The following is a 16306-nucleotide window of genomic DNA, read 5'->3' on the forward strand; positions in this document are numbered from 1 at the left end:
AATGATGAGCCTAGGGAGAAGGATAAAGTGGGCTGGAGATGACCCTCCCTATACATGTATTCGTTGTGTGGCCACAGGACGTAAAAGAAGCAACCTTGGGAGTCTCGCCCTTGCTCTTCCTGTGTTGGGAATGGTGGTCTTGCTCCAGGTATCTGTGTGCAGCTTTTGCTTGCTCTTTTCTCAGGTCTCTGCTCAAATGTCACCTCCTCAGAGAGGCTTTCCCTGAACACCATATATAAAATAATTCACTCTCTTGTCCCTGTGTGTATGTGCTCAGTCACATCTGACTCATTGCGACCCCATGAACCGTAGCCCGCCAGGCCCCTCTGTCCATGGGATTTCCTGGGCAAGAGTATTAGAGTGGGTTGCTGTTTCCTTCTCCAGGGGATCTTCCTAACCCAGGGATCGAGCCTGCATCTCCTGCCTGGCAGGTGGGTTCTTTGCCACTGAGCTACCTGGGAAGTCCCTCTCGTCCCTGATCCCTCTGTAACACTCCCCTGGAGAGCTTCTAGGAGGAAAGGAAGAGCAGATAACCAAATCAATCCCTGTATTGCCCATACCCGCCAGCAGGATGTGAGCACCATGAGGATGTGAATTTCTCCTGTCTCCTTCACCACTGGATCCTCAGCTTAGTGATACTTGGGGCTTAGAGGGCACTCAGTCAGCTGCTCTTGTTGTTTAGTCACTAAGTTGTGTCCAGCTCTTTTGTGACCCCATGCACTGTAGCCCACTAGGCTCCCCTGTTCATGGGACTCTCCAGGCAAGAATACTGAAGTGGGTTGCCATTTCCTTCTCCAGGGGATCTTCCCAACCCAGGGATTGAACCCAGGTCTCTTGCGTTGGCAGGCAGGTTCTTTACCACTGAGCCGCTGGGAATAAGTAGTCTTCAATAAATAAGTGAATGAATGAATGAAAATGGAAGCAGTTCATGGATTTAGAGAGTTCAACCATGGTCTCTTGGAGGTATTTCTCACAGCCTCCCATACTCTTATTCTTGTCTGTCTGTTCATAATATGATTTCTCTCCTGGTTTTGGTTGCTGTTCCTTAGCCTCCTTCCTTGCATCTGTTTGCTTACCTATCTCTAATATGGGCTTCCCCAGTGGCTCAGTCAGTGAAGAATCTGCCTGCAGTGCTGGAGACCTGGCTTTGATCTCTGGGTTGGGAGGATCCCCTGAAGAAGGAAATGACAACCCACTCCAGCATTCTTGCCTGGAGAATCTCATGGGCAGAGGAGCCTGGTGGGCTGCAGTCCATGGGGTTGCAAAGAGTCAGATGCGACTGAGCAGACTCACTTTTCCCTCTAATACTTGTGTTAAGTGCTCTACATAATTACCCCTATTTAATATTAAACAAGTCCACAGAGTTGTGTAATGGATTAGGCTGACTTTACCTGCAAGGATCTTGGTTAAGTTGTTTGAACTGTCTAAGCCTCAAAGTCATGAAACTCCTCAGTGGCAGGCTAGGCTCAATCGTGACAGTGCAGTGCATTCTTGGGTTGTATTGATACATATCACATTCTCGGCAGTGACCGGGTCTTTGGAGACTTGATAAATGTTGACTCATTCTGACTGTTGAGCAGGGCTGGGAGTGTGCATTCAGATGGATCCTTGCAAGAAATAGATGGCATTGTTATGAGTATGACTGAGGGGACTTGAATAAAGGAGCAGGGAGAAGGTCACTACCAGAACTCAGAGGGAGCTCCAGTTGTAGGCAGGGCCTCCAACAGACTTGAACTTTTAGACCTGAGCCCCTTCCTAAGGTCTTGGAGAGGGAGGTTAGCAATGTATTCTGTGTGGTCATATGGTTTTGTGAAAGTGAGCTATATAAACCACAGTTGGCTAAGATCTCTGTACATTTCCACTTGGACTGTGGCTTCAACACCTTTCCCTTCCTGTTGGGTGGAGTAGTTTAAACCTAGCTAAGGAGATGTTGTGGAGTGATGGTGGTTCAGATGGTGAAGGATCTCCCTGTAATGCAGGAGACCTGGGTTCAGTCCCTGGGTCGAGAAGATCCCCTGGAGAAGGAAATGGCATGCCAGTATTCTTGCCTGAAGAATCCCAGGGACGGAGGAGTCTGGCTGGCAGGCTACAGTCCACAGGATCTCAAGATGTTGAGTCTAATGTATGTTTTAATCTGTGAAATGCATACATATGTGCCAGCTTCCACTTAAAAAAAAAAAGTTTGGCATGTTAATAATGCAGTATTCAGCTAAAGAAAGATCAAATTACTTTCTTTTTAAAATGGAAAATATAAATAATTCCAGTTGTTATAAGCATTGCCATATAGAAATGGCCTCCAGGAGGACTCCTAGCAACTTCGGTGATAACTCACCCAGGTATTGTGACAGAAAATTGCAAGACCTTGGGCTGAATTGCCACAAAAATGTGTCTTGTGGATGGATACTCACCACCAGAAGCATGGGAGTAGTGGAGAGAAGGAAATTTGAAATGTACAAAGTCAGACCTAGTCTGTCGAAATTCTTCCAGCCCACAGACATGTAACGTTATAAGCGAGAGTTCAGTGTGCATTGACCTCCTGGTCTAAACAGAAATATTCTCCTATCAGGAAGAAATCCTAATTTACTCTGTGTGTGTGTGTTCAGTTGTGTCCGACTCTGCAACACCAAGGACTGTATAGCCTGCCAGGCTCCTCTATCCATGAAATTTTCCAGGCAACAATGCTGGATTGGGATGCTATTTCCTACTCCAGGCAATCTTCCTGATTCAGGGATTGAACCTGAGTCTCCTGCATTGGCAGGTTGATTCTTTACCACTGTGCCACTTGGAAAGCCTGGAAAGTTTACTCTGAGGTGAGGTGAGGTGACGTGAAGTCACTCAGTCGTGTCTGACTCTTTGCGACTCCATGGACTGTAGCCTACCAGGCTTCTCCGTCCATGGGGTTCTCCGGGCAAGAATACTGGAGTGGGTTACCATTTCCTTCTCCAGGGGATCTTCCCGACCCAGGGATCGAACCTGGGTCTCCCGCATTGGAGGCAGACGCTTTAACCTCTGAGCCACCAGGGAAGCCTAGTCCCATTAAAAAAAGTTTGGCATGTTAATAATGCAGTATTCAAATAGCTAAAGAAAGATCAAATTATTTTCCTTTTTTAAATTGAAAACATTACCAAGTTAATGAAACTTCATGATAATAAAGAGCAGGCAGATAAAAACTTACAAAAAGTATTATGGAGGTACGTATTGTCGACTGAAAAAAAAAAGCAGTGTAGAAGTCGAGAATTATGATTTACTTGGTGGACAAAACTGAGGACTTCAGACAGGAAGACGGCCTCTCAGATAGCTCTGAGGGACTGCTCTGAAGAGGTAAGGGAGGAGCCAGGATACACAGGAGTTTATGCAACAAAGACCAGGTAGTCGGAACATCAAAAGACTCCTGCTAATTAAAGAACAACCAGACATCTCAAGTTAATGAATCTGTCACTTTCTGTGTATGAAAGGGCAGGAGTCTGGGCTCACTGAAATCATTCCTGAGATGTGCACCTTCACTGTCTAGGGCCAGCACCCTGCTTTTCTCCATCCTGAACCCCCTCAGGGGGCACAGTTGGGGGTGGCTACAGTTACTACTTCCTTGGTGGCTCAGCCAGTAAAGAATCTGCCTGCCAATGCAGGAGATGCAAGAGATGTGGATTCGATTCCTGGGTCAGGAAGATCCCCTGGAGAAGGGAATGGAAACCACTTCAGTATTCTTGCCTTGAGACCCCCATGAACAGCATGAAAAGGCAAAATGATAGGATACCAAAAGAGGAACTCCCCAGGTCGGTAGGTGCCCAATGTGCTACTGGAGATCAGTGGAGAAATAACTCCAGAAAGAATGAAGGGATGGAACCAAAGTAAAAACAATACCCAGCTGTGGATGTGACTGGTGATAGAAGAAAGGTCCGATGCTGTAAAGAGCAATATTGCATAGGAACCTGGAATGTTAGGTCCATGAATCAAGGCAAATTGGAAGTGGTCAAACAGGAGATGGCAAGGGTGAACATCAACATTCTAGGAATCAGAGAACTAAAATGGACTGGAATGGGTGAATTTAACTCAGATGACCATTATATCTACTACTGTGGGCAGGAATCCCTTAGAAGAAATGGAGTAGTCATCATGGTCAACAAGAGAGTCCAAAATGCAGTACTTGGACGCAATCTCAGAAACGACAGAATGATCTCTGTTCATCTCCAAGGCAAACCATTCAATATCACAGTAATCCAAGTCTATGCCCCAACCAGTAACGCTGAAGAAGCTGAAGTTGAACAGTTCTATGAAGACCTACAAGACCTTTTAGAACTAACACCCCAAAAAAGATGTCCTTTTGATTATAGGGGACTGGAATGCAAAAGTAGCAAGTCAAGAAACACCTGGAGTAACAGGCAAATTTGGCCTTGGAATACAGAATGAAGCAGGGCAAAGGCTAATAGAGTTTTGCCAAGAGAATGCACTGGTCATAGCAAACACCCTCTTCCAACAACACAAGAGAAGACTCTACACACGGACATCACCAGATGGGCAACACCAAAATCAGATTGATTGTATTCTTTGCAGCCAAAGATGGAGAAGCTCTATACGGTCAACAAAAATAAGACTAGGAGCTGACTGGGGCTCAGATCATGAATTCCTTATTGCCAAATTCAGACTTAAATTGAAGGAAGTAGGGAAAACCACTAGACCACTCAGGTATGACCTAAATCAAATCCCTTATGATTATAAGTGGAAGTGAGAAATAGATTTAAGGGACTAGATCTGATAGAGTGCCTGATGAACTATGGACGGAGGTTCATAACATTGTACAGGAGATAGGGATCAAGACCATCCCCATGGAAAAGAAATGCAAAAAAGCAAAATGGCTATCTGGGGAGGCCTTACAAATAGCTGTGAAAAGAGAAGCAAAAAGCAAAGGAGAAAAGGAAAGATATAAGCATCTGAATGCAGAGTTCCAAAGAATAGCAAGAAGAGATAAGAAAGCCTTCTTCAGTGATCAATGAAAAGAAACAGAGGAAAAGAACAGAAAGGGAAAGACTAGAGATCTCTTCAAGAAAATTAGAGATACCAAGGGAATATTTCATGCAAAGATGGGCTCGATAAAGGACAGAAGTGGTATGGACCTAACAGAAGCAGAAGATATTAAGAAGAGATGGCAAGAATACACAGAAGAACTGTACAAAAAAGATCTTCATGACCCAGATAATCACGATGGTATGATCACTCATCTAGAGCCAGACATCCTAGAATGTGAAGTCAAGTGGGCCTTAGAAAGCATCACTACAAACAAAGCTAGAGGAGGTGATGGAATTCCAGTTGAGCTATTTCAAATCCTGAAAGATGATGCTGTGAAAGTGCTGCACTCAATATGTCAGCAAATTTGAAAAACTCAGCAGTGGCCACAGGACTGGAAAGGGTCAGTTTTCATTCCAATTCCAAAGAAAGGCAACACAAAAGAATGCTCAAACTATCGCACAATTGTACTCATCTCACACGTTAGTAAAGTAATGCTCAAAATTCTCCAAGCCAGGCTTCAGCAATACATGAACTGTGAATTCCAGATGTTCAAGCTGGTTTTAGAAAAGGCAGAGGAACCAGAGATCAAATTTCCAACATCTGCTGGATCATCGAAAGGGCAAGAGAGTTCCAGAAAAACATCTATTTCTGCTTTATTGACTATGCCAAAACCTTTGACTGTGTGGACAGTTTCCACAAGAAACTGTGGAAAATTCTTCAAGAGATGGGAATACCAGACCACCTGACCTGCCTCTTGAGAAATCTGTATGCAGGCCAGGAAGCAATAGTTAGAACTGGACATGGAACAACAGACTGGTTCCAAATAGGAAAAGGAGTACGTCAAGGCTGTATATTGTCACCCTGCTTCTTTAACGTCTATGCAGAGTACATCATGAGAAACGCTGGGCTGGAAGAAACACAAGCTGGAATCAAGATTGCTGGGAGAAATATCAATCACCTCAGATATGCAGATGACACCACCCTTATGGCAGAAAGTGAAGAGGAACTAAAAAGCCTCTTGGTGAAAGTGAAAGAAGAGAGTGAAAAAGTTGGCTTAAAGCTCAACATTCAGAAAACAAAATCATGGCATCTGGGCCCATCACTTCATGGGAAATAGATGGGGAAACAGTGGAAACAGTGTCAGACTTTCTTTTTTGGGGCTCCAAAATCACTGCAGATGATGATTGCAGCCATGAAATTAAAAGATGCTTTCTCCTTGGAAGGAAAGTTATGACCAACCTAGATAACATATTCAAAAGCAGAGACATTATTTTGCCAACAAAGATCTGTCTAGTTAAGGCTATGGTTTTTCCAATGGTCATGTATGGATGTGAGAGTTGGACTGTGAAGAAAGCTGAGCACTAAAGAATTGATGCTTTTGAAGTGTGATGTTGGATAAGACTCTTGAGAGTCCCTTGGACTGCAAGGAGATACAACCAGTCCATTCTGAAGGAGATCAACCCTGGGATTTCTTTGGGAGGAATGATGCTGATGCTGAAACTCCAGTACTTTGGCCACCTCATGAGAAGAGTTGACTCATTGGAAAAGACTCTGATGCTGGGAGAGGTTGGGGGCGGGAGGAGAAGGGGATGACCGAGGATGAGATGGCTGGATGGCATCACAGACTCATGGACATGAGTTTGAGTGAACTCCGGGAGTTGGTGATGGACAAGAGGGCCTGGAATGCTGTGATTGATGGGGTCGCAAAGAGTCGGACATGACTGAGTAACTCAACTGAACTGAGGAGCTTGATGAGCTGCTGTCCATGAGCTTGGAAAGAGTCAGACATGACTGTGCATTTGCGCACACGCACGCGCACACACATACACACTGACTGCAGGCTTGTTGGTTGCAATGTCCTTTGGGCTTCCCTCATAGCTATGGGCTTCCCTCATGGCTCAGTTGGTAAAGAATCTGCCTGTAATGTAGAAGACGCCGGTTCAATTACTTGGTCGGGAAGATCCCCTGGAGAAGGGATAGGCTACCCACTCCACTATTTTTGGCTTTCCTTGTGGCTCAGCTGGTAAAGAATCCACCTGCATTGTGGGAGACCTGGGTTTGTTCCCTGGGTTGGGAAGATACCCTGGAGAAGGGAGAGGCTACCCACTCCAGCATTCAGGCCTCGAGAATTCCATGGACTGCATCGTCCTGTTAGGTAGGTAGAACAGGGAAAAGGAGTCCAAAATGGCAGTGGTTACAGACAAGAAAGGGAAAAGCCGGTGGAAATGAAACAAAAGAAGGTCCGAGAACAGGAGTGAGGACCTCAGGTAAAACAACATTCCTGGCTGGCCCAATTTACATAGGACAGGCCCAGGGAGAGATAAACATATAAATAGAGGAGCCAGAGCCAGCTCTCTCTCTCCCACATGCTGGGGTGCTCTTCTCCTTGTGTCTTTAGATCAACGTGCCCTCATGCCTCGAAGATGGATTTTCCTGCTATCTTGTAAATAAAATAGAGCTGTAACACTGAGCTGTAACACTGATTTGTCTAAGAGCTATAACACAGTCTATCCAAGACCTGAGAGCTGTGACAAGCCGAGGGGGCTTTAATGTCCGTCACTCCAAATCTTTGTTGTGACGAGACAAAGAATCGAGGAACATACACTCGCGTGACAGTCCCTGGGGTCGCAAAGACTTTCACTTTGTTTACTGATAAGGCAGGCAATGTTTTTCATCCACATTTAGAGTTTTTGAAAGTTGTATCATCCGTAAGTTTGAGACTGGAAAGTTGTTGCAATTTCTCTTATTCTAAAAAGATAATCATTTTATACCTAATTTCATATTCTTTTCTTAAGGAGGGTTCAAAATGTGTGTAAACTTCCACCCTACAGAACTACTTCTGACCCTGACGGTGGCTTTGGGTAAAGATCCATAGGCACACCTCTGTTTTTTTTTTTTTTTTTTAATATTTATTTGTGGCTGTGCCGGGTCTTTGTTGCTGCACCTGGACTTTTCTCCAGCTGCAGTGAGGGGGCGCTGCTCTCCAGGTTCGGTCGGCTTCTCCTTGCAGGGGCTTCTCCTGTTGCAGAGCACAGGCTCTAGAGCACGTGGGCGTCAGTAGTTGCAGCTCACGGGCTCTGGAGCACAGGCTCAGTAGTTGTGGTGCAGGTGTTGCAGGAAGGGGGACCCCTTCCCGGGCCCGAAACTGGGCTCTTGTCTAACACTCGGAAATGAATTGTCCAAGGAGACACATCTGCTGACAAAACAAGAGATTTTATTGGGAAAGGGCACCTGGGTGGAGAGCAGTAGGGGAAGAGAACCCAGGAGAACTGCTTTGCTGTGTGGCTCGCAGTCTCAGGTTTTATGGTGATGGAATTAGTTTCCGGGTGGTCTTTGGCCAATCATTCTAATTCAGAGTCTTTCCTGGTGGCACACACATCGCTCAGCCAAGATGGATGTTAGCGAGAGGGATTCTGGGAAGTGGACAGACACCCGGTGTCTCCTTTCGACCTTTCCCGAACTCTTCCGGTTGGTGGTGGCTTATTAGTTCCCTATTCCTTATCAGGATCTCCTGTCATAAAACAACTCATGCAAATGGTTACTATGATGCCTGGCCAGGGTGGGCGGTTTTAATCAGTGTGATTCCCCTAACACAGGGGCTTAGTTGTTTCGAGGTGTGCGGGATCTCTCCAGACCAGGGATTGAACCAGGGTCCCCTGCATTGCAAGGTGGATTCTTAACCACTGGACCACCGGGGAAGCCCACCATAGGTCCATCTAAAGGGGAACGTGGCAGTGAGCGAACTGGAGGGATACATATGCTGATCTCTATATTCTGCAACCCAAATAAACGGCAGAGGGGAAGGAAGCCCAGCTATTTCCACCCAGAGAGCTCAGGCCCTCTGGGCAGGAAGCAGAAAGGTGGAGGTGCAAATGGGACATTTCCAGTACAATGGGAAACCTGGCATAGTGTCTGAGCACTTCTTTGTGTAAGAACTGCCCCCTCCCCATGCACTCTTCCCCTTTGGAAAAGGAATGACTTACTTGTGTAGTGAGTGAGTTTCAGACAAGGAGTAGCCCGGAGAGGGATCAGCAAGCCTGGGGTCTCTTTCACCGGTGCCTGCCTCCCTACAGAGGAGCACCTCCTCTGTGCTCAGCAGTTACCCAGCTGTGCCAGTGCATGGCAGGCATCTGCCTAGCCCAGGGGGACACAGCAGAGAGCTCATCTGAGAAACTGGTTTGACATGATGATAATAGTCACAATAAATAGCACTGTCGTGATGATCTAGGGCTTCCCAGTGGCACTCGTGGTAAAGAACCTGCCTGCCAAAGCAGGAGACGTAAGAGATGCGAGTTCGATCCCTGGGTCGGGAAGGAGCCCTAGAGAAGGCAATGGCAACCCACTCCAGTATTCTTGCCTGAAAAATCCCATGGACAGAGGAGCCTGGTAGGCTAGGGTCCATAGGGTCGTGAAGAGCTGGACACGACTGGAGTGACCTAGCATGTGCTTGATGGTCTAGTCCGCCCTCCACATTTTACAGGCAAAAAGTATATTTTACTCTTCAAATAAAGGTCCCATTAGAATATCTACTATGCTTAAGCTTTTTATGATTTTTAGCTTTCCTTCAGATCTCAGTTTTAATTGTATTTGAACATACAGATAACTTCAGTTTTAGGGAACACTGTTGTGAATTACCAGCAAATATAACTGCCAGCAATGGTCTTTCATTTTATTTCCAAAACCTCTGAGTCCTAAATCATCATTTCCGGGAATTCTCTGATGGTCCAGTGGTTAGGATTCAGCGCTTTCACTTCTGAAGGCCCAGGTTCAATCCCGGGTCAGAGAACCAACATTCCATAAGCCCCGTTACGAGATCAAAAGATAGTCATGATTTCTTAGTGAGATGTCTTCTAATATGAATAGACTGGAAAGAATCACTGTATTTTCTTTTAAATATGCATCCCTTCCAAAGACAGAGATTTGTATGATATTGAGACCGGAAGAAATGAAGGGACTTGCCAGGTTTATGATTTCTAAAACAAAGGGTAAAGGCTAAATTAGTTTTTTCAAAGGGCCAAAATGCATTTGTTCCTCAAAAAAGTTTGAAGACAAATTGAGAATAGCAACAACAACACAAGCAGGACAGGTTCTGGCTGGAGTGTGTGTTTCTGGTGAGGGGAGGCTGGCGACACTACTGCCTTTTGCTTGGCCCTGAAGCTCCTGCCAGACCCCCTAGAGACTTTTGAAACCATGAGATGAACTTGGGGATCTCCAGGAGCAGCCCACCCATACTGTGCTGGTCCTAAGAGTTCATTATAAAGTTAAAGTGAAAGCCGCTCAGTCGTGTCGGACTCTTTGCAACCCCAAGGATTATGCAGTCCATGGAATTCTCCAGGCCAGAATACTGGAGTGAGTAGCCTTTCCCTTCTCCAGGGGATCTTCCCAACCCAGGTCTCCTGCACTGCAGGCAGATTCTTTACCAGCTGAGCCACAAGGGAAGCCCAAGAATACTGGAGTGGGTAGCCCTATCCCCTTTCCAGCAGATCTTCCCGACCCAGGAATTGAGCCAGGGTCTCCTGCATTGCAGATGGATTCTTTACCAATTAAGCTATCAGAGAAGCCCTGTTCATTATAAAGTACTACTCAAAACCTCTAGGTGAGACACATCCATGCTCCAGATTACCTTATAAAGAGCCTCCAGGACCAAAATCCTCAGGAATGACAGTGGAAGCAGGGCAGCACTTGGAGGAGTGAGTTCAATCAGTCTTGTCTGAGCTGCGGAGACCCCAGGGAGTTGGTTATTCTGCAATCAGATTAACTAGTTGTCCTTTAGTGTTGGAGTCAAAATCGAGGAATCTGGTTGGATCTATTATGTCCGAAGTGATAAATTGCAGCAAAACGAAGGGATAAATTGGGCAAACGACTGCTTTTTGTCTCAGTTCACAGAATAAATAAGGATATTTGACTTGAAATGCTTGTCAACAGCTTGACCCCACAGCCGTTGCTTGCTCTGTTCTCATAAAAGAAAAAACTTGAGGCTTTCAAAGCATGGTCCCTGGAAGAGCAGCATCGGCTCCAGTAGACAGACTGCGTGAGATTCACAGGAGATTTCAGTGAGAGTCTTTGTGACCTGTATGCACAGCAAACTAAACTGCAAGGATACTGGAGTGAGTTGCCATTTCCTTCTCCAGCTACCCTGTAAACGAGCCATAAAATGATGGCACGGTGACCAGGTGGTCTGCTATCAACATATGGGTCCTGAGGAAGCTCTTAACCAGTTGACCCACAACAGCATCACGGATCAGTTCTTTGCAACCTGCATTTCACTGTGACACAGGGCTCAGCTTGTGCAGCTGAAGGACGCTCTCCTTTAATTTCCTACTGTCTTCCTTCCTGCTGGCCCCTCCTTCTCCACCACTCTCAGTTCATATTACTATTAATTATAACCCTGCATATGCTGCCTTCTCTGATAACACAGAGAGTGTCTCTGCCTCGCTGAACCCTGGGCACTTTCCTCTCTCCCATTTTCTAAGAGCACTAGCGATGCCATGGCAACGCCTAATCCCTAACATCGCGACGGGGGTGTGGTCAATGAGAGACTTAGAGCAGGTGTTCCTGAAAAGAGAAACAAAGAACAAGCCCGGTGAAGGGAGAAATGAAGGGATAATGTTCTAGATCAGTACTTCTCCGACTGTTGTGTGCAAAAATCACCCAGGGACTTGCAGGCTTAGATTCAGGTGGTCAGGGACGGTATCAGAGAATCTGGAGCCCTTACAAAATGTCAAGGGATGCAGATGGCTACTGGTCCAAGGACCAGAGTTTGAGTTGTAAGTCTGACATGCAACGTGAGGGCAAGGATCTTGCTATGAGAGTCTCTGTGATATCAAGATCACATGTGTCTTCCCCAGAAAAGATGTTTGATACATTAGTATGTAAATACTTACTGAATTAAACACTTATTTATATTTGAGATACCATGCTGTGTGCTTGAATTATCATAATAATCCTGCATGATACAAAAATATGTTAGTTTTGGTTATAAAAGTGAGGCTGATGTGATATGCCTTTGCTGACAACGGTTTGTCTAGTCAAAGCTATGGTTTTTCCAGTAGTCATGTATGGATGTGTAAGTTGGACTATAAAGAATGCTGAGTGCTGAAGAATTGATGCTTTTGAACTGTGGTGTTGGGGAAGACTCTTGAGAGTCTCTTGGACTACAAGGAGATCCAACCAGTCCATCCTAAAGGAGATCAGTCCTGGGTGTTCATTGGAAGGACTGATGTTGAAGCTGAAACTCCAATACTCTGGCCACCTGATGCAAAGAACTGATTCACTGGAAAAGACACTGATGTTGGGAAAGATTGAAGGCAGGAGGAGAAGGGGATGACAGATGATGAGATGGCTGGATGGCATCACCAATTCGATGGACATGAGTTTGAGTAGGCTCCGGGAGTTGGTGATGGACAGGGAAGCCTGGGCTGCAGTCCATGGGGTCACAAAGAGTCCAACACGACTGAGCAACTGGACTGAACTGAATGCTATTTGCACTGAGGCACAGAGAGGTTGAGTTACTTGCTCAAAGTCATACAGTTACTTTGGCAAGTTGTTGCTTACCAAATATCCTATGCCCTCCCCTGTATTTCCCAACCTCCCTTGCAGTCAGTTGGAAAAGGAAACAACTCACTCCAGTATTCTTGCCTGGAGAATCCCATGGACAGAAGAGCCTGGCAGGCTATAGTCCATAGGGTTGCAAAGAGTCAGACACAACTTAGGAGCTAAACAAACAACAACAACTTCAAGTTGATTGAACCTGTTGAACTAATGCTGGCCAAAGGACCGCATGCCATGTCCCCTCCCAGCTGAAGCAACTAAGAGCCAGCCCTCTCTCCTCCTCCACCCCTCCCTTCTCTATTTTGTACTCTGACATCTAAAACATGGCACCCAAGGCAAGATGAGCAGGATTGCTGCCCAACCTGCAGTAGACTTCAACAGAGATCTTTGCTGAATTGAAGCCACTACAAATTTAGGTTTGTTATCAGATTATTCCAAAAAGTATAGGCTTGGTGTTGCTGTCAGCCCACTCTATTGTATAATAGGCTTTTGGGGACTTCCCAGGTGGTGCTCGTGGTAAGGAACCTGCCTGCCAACGCAGGAGACAGAAGAGCCTCGAGTTTGAGCCCTGGGTCAAGAAGATTCCCCTGGAGGAGGGCATGGCAACCCACTGCAGCATTCTTGCCTGGAGGATCTCATGGACAAAGGAGCCTGGTGGGCTACAGTCCATAGAGTTGCAGAGTCGACGGGACTGAATTGACTTAGCGTGCATGCACACATTAGGTCCCTGGAAGATGAGCATAACCCAAATACATTCTAGATGAGGCAAACCACAGTACTGCCTGTCTAGCCTGGACACTGGGACTGTGACAAATGAATGGCCAGTGACTTGAGAGACGTCTGAAGACATGAACTGTAGAAGCCCAGTGACTGTCCCCTATGACTTGGTGAAGTTTCATTTCCTGACAAGAACCATTTCTGTCCTTTACCCATATAAAGGCATGTCTTCAAGCATGGTTGCTAAGTCACTTCAGTCATGCCTGACTCTGTGCAACCCTATGGATGTAGCCCGCCAGGCTCCTCAGTCCGTGGAATTCTCTGGGAAAGAATTAGAATGAAGAAAACCTTGTTTTTAGAGATTTTATGGGCTCCATTCATGAACTGAAAGAAACCTTCTTTTTAGAACAATTTTAATGCACACCTCAAGTAACTGACTTTACAACCTCTGTTAAATCATTCAATAAATGGGGAATGTGGTTTGTGTACACAATGGCACATGGATTTCTGTGTCCCTAATAAGATGCATCATTCTACTTGGATATAAACATCAAAAGAACATGACAACTGTTTACATTTTTCTAGCAATATGGATTGAAACAGAAAGGATTAGCATAACTGACCTAATAAGGCATGGAAAACCTGAAAAAGTACACAGAAATCAAGTCAGTAGTGAACCTTTCCACTCTTTCCCTCCCCAACCCAATTTCCGTCTCTGCTACGGATGCATGTCCAAGATGTCTTGACTGGCAAGATGGCTTAGCGCTGCAAGGACCAACTGTTCTCGTCTCAGAGACAATTTGCATCAAATGGAGAAATAAAATGACCTATCCATTCTATGGTGTAAACTCTTACATCTGTAAACACAGCACTATATACATATAAACAGATCATCAGGAAGTGAGATTTATCCCAGGAATACCAGGAAGATTTAACACAAGAAAATTTTATTTAATACACTACATTAGGATTTTTAAAGAAAAAAGTTAAATATGTAATTTAGTTATGGAAAATAATCTAAGTGACTTATGAATAGAAAAGAGTTACCCTAACCTGATAAAATGTAACTTCCCAAAACCTAAAGCAAAAATTGTGCTTTAAATGGAATGGGGAAACTCTAAGGAACTTTTATTTCTTCCCATGTTTCTTTCTTTTAAGCTCTAGCCTATGGCTTACATAGAAAATATAAAGATCCCAATTTTCATTGTTCATTTCATTTTACACTGGTTGGAGAAGGCAATGGCAAACCACTCCAGTACTCTTGCCTGGAAAATCCCATGGATGGAGGAGCCTGGTAGGCTGCAGTCCATGGGGACGCTAAGGGTCAGACATGACTGAGTGACTTCACTGTCACTTTTCACTTTCATGCATTGGAGAAGGAAATGGCAACCCACTCCAGTGTTCTTGCCTGGAGAATCCCAGGGACAGGGGAGCCTGGTGGGCTGCCGTCTATGAGGTCACACAGAGTTGGACACGACTGAAGCGACTTAGCAGCAGCAGCAGCAGTCACACTGGTTAGGATTTCTTTTAGACAGTTGAATAGAATGGTGAGAGGAACATCACTACTAGAGACACTTCCGTGGTTAATGTACAGAAATCTGACTGATTTTTAAAATATTGAATTTGTATTTGGCAATTCTCCTGACCTCTTTAAAATTCTTTCTTCTTCCTTCATAGCTTTAATTGATTATGCAAACTATACAGTTCTTGTTACTGTGAATGTGAACTGTTCTCCAAAAAAAGGGAATAAATGGCAAAACATTATTGTCCAGCACATTTTCTATTATATTTTCAAACTAATTATCAGATTATTGGGATCTTACCAGACTGAGTGATGGCCACGTTATCATTCATGACAATTTTCCTCAAATGCATCTATGATTTTCATGATTTTCTAATCAAAATCTCAACAGGGATTGGTGAGCTGATTTTAATATGCATATGAAAGAGCCAAGGGTAGTCTTAGAATATCTGCCAGGACTAATTTTCTGTACATTTTTGTCAATGGTAAACCATTTCAGTAGAATTACTGAAGAAGAATCACAATAAGCTGTGTAGTGCAGCAGCACAGAGACCCAACCACAGAGACAGAACCACACAGATACGGAACCTGCATATATGGAAGGTGTGTTACACACGGGTAGACAAACAGTCTCCCTGATAATGGGGGTTAGGACAACTGAGTTAGTCATTCACCTGGAACTGACTTTCCCGAGGCTATGAATCTCATGAGCTCAGGTGTTATCTCATATTTTTAAAAAATTGGACCCAGATCCTTTTGAAAACCAGAGAAGGGAATGGCAACCCACTCCAGGATTCTTGCCTGGAGAATCCCATGGACAGAGGAGCCTGGTGGGCTACAGTCCGTGGGGTGGCAAAGTTGGACATGACCTAGCCAACAAAGCACCACCACCAGCACCATCTCACTAGGGATCAGGGAAAGGCAGACAAAGCAATATATTGCCCCTTCAAGTTTAGATATTACCAAACAGCATGCTGAGGTTTCTCTTTCTCCATACCTTCACCAGCTCCTGGCAGACTGTTGCCATTACACAATCATTGGATTGGCAGGTTGCTTCCCCACCGGTAGCTGCTACCGCATGCCTCCAGCACTCAGCCTGCGGTCCAGCCTGTCAGACACCATCAGTGGCTGTGAGGCTGTTCTCTTGAAGCCCCTTTGGAAGGTTGTGCAGCCACTTCTGGGCAGTGGGTTGTGAGTGGAAATGCTGTGTATTTTCAACCCGTGCAAGACCTTCCACTCCCATCTGTCCCTGTCCCGGTAACGGAGGAGCCCACGTGGTTCAGATGGTGCAGAGGCGAGCGGCCCCTCCAGCGGGCTGGGTCCCTGACAGACTGTGAATACAGTGTGGATGAGTGCTAAACATCTGTTTGGTTGACCATCTATGCTTGCAAAATAACCTCCAAAAATCACATGTGCAATCATTTAAGGGAGATCTACAAGTTGAACTGTTTGCAGAGTAGTAATACAGAACCTGGAGCAGAAGCGACATTCTCTAAATGTGAGTAAAACCTA

General features: G+C 45.2%; 1 non-coding gene across 1 annotated transcript; it reads right to left on the bottom strand.

Moving 5' to 3' along the window:
- Positions 1 to 2952: 2952 nt before the first annotated feature.
- Positions 2953 to 3024, bottom strand: TRNAW-CCA. The gene has a single exon. It is a non-coding gene; the product is annotated as a tRNA-Trp (tRNA).
- Positions 3025 to 16306: the final 13282 nt, after the last annotated feature.

The sequence above is a fragment of the Oryx dammah genome, unplaced genomic scaffold, assembly GCF_014754425.2.
Source record: "Oryx dammah isolate SB20612 unplaced genomic scaffold, SCBI_Odam_1.1 HiC_scaffold_3, whole genome shotgun sequence".
NCBI lineage: Eukaryota > Metazoa > Chordata > Mammalia > Artiodactyla > Bovidae > Oryx > Oryx dammah.